The sequence below is a fragment of the Schistocerca serialis genome, chromosome 2, assembly GCF_023864345.2.
Source record: "Schistocerca serialis cubense isolate TAMUIC-IGC-003099 chromosome 2, iqSchSeri2.2, whole genome shotgun sequence".
NCBI lineage: Eukaryota > Metazoa > Arthropoda > Insecta > Orthoptera > Acrididae > Schistocerca > Schistocerca serialis.
In genome coordinates this window covers 1018661087-1018661995 of record NC_064639.1, presented here as the reverse complement: position 1 = coordinate 1018661995, position 909 = coordinate 1018661087, and the positions used below count along the sequence as shown (strand labels likewise).

The window sequence follows — 909 nt, the reverse complement described above, 5'->3', positions numbered from 1 at the left end:
CTCAAGTGGTTCAGTTTGTTTCAAAATCCAGAGATTGAAAATTCAGCCAACCAGTTGCCCTTGAACTAGGTTTCGATATTTATGAGAATATCTTCTTCAGCAAGAGTGGGCCTTGTTACGTCACAAGATGGTTCATTAGATTAGATAAAGCCGAGCGACTCTTACCATACATGTTGTTGTTGTGGTCTACAGTCCAGAGACTGGTTTGCTGAAGCTCTCCATGCTACTCTATCCTGTGCAGGCTTCTTCATCTCCCAGTACCTACTGCAGCCTACATCCTTCTGAATCTGCTTAGTGTATTCATCTCTTGGTCTCCTTGCAGAACTGTAAGGTTCACAGGAGAGCTTCTGTAAAGTTTGGAAGGTAGGAGACGAGATACTGGCAGAAGTAAAGCTGTGAGGGCCGGCCGTTAGTCGTGCTTCGGTAGCTCAGTTGGTAGAGCACTTGCCCGCGAAAGGCAAAGGTCCCGAGTTCGAGTCTCGGTCGGCGCACACAGTTTTAATCTGCCAGGAAGTTTCTTATCAATAAATACCACATCATATAAAATTATTGATAAAACAATATTACATGAAGTTAAATGGCACTTTTACAAGTCACAAAACATTTACTTGCAAAAATAACTGCACCTGTTTCTCTATTTTAATTAATATATGCTATAAAACTACTTTGTGTTATTCCTAGAATTGTGGATATTCAGGTAATTTTCTTCCGCGGAGGTGTTAAAAACGAGCCAATTCAGTCAACAAACTTTGCTTCTTAATTCAGTCCCAGCAGTCCAGTAAGTGTACATTCGATAACATTGGCCTTTCCTCGTACAAGCTAATTAGATGCACATCTTGACTCCTCAACCTGGCACATTTCTCCAACACTTTTTTTTCGTCACATCGCTACCTTTACTCGCAGTGTGTA

The 909-nt window shown here is 41.4% G+C and overlaps 1 non-coding gene across 1 annotated transcript; it reads left to right on the top strand.

Moving 5' to 3' along the window:
• The first annotated feature begins 417 nt into the window (after nt 1–417).
• Trnas-cga (transfer RNA serine (anticodon CGA)) lies at nt 418–491 on the top strand. The gene has a single exon. It is a non-coding gene; the product is annotated as a tRNA-Ser (tRNA).
• Nucleotides 492–909: the final 418 nt, after the last annotated feature.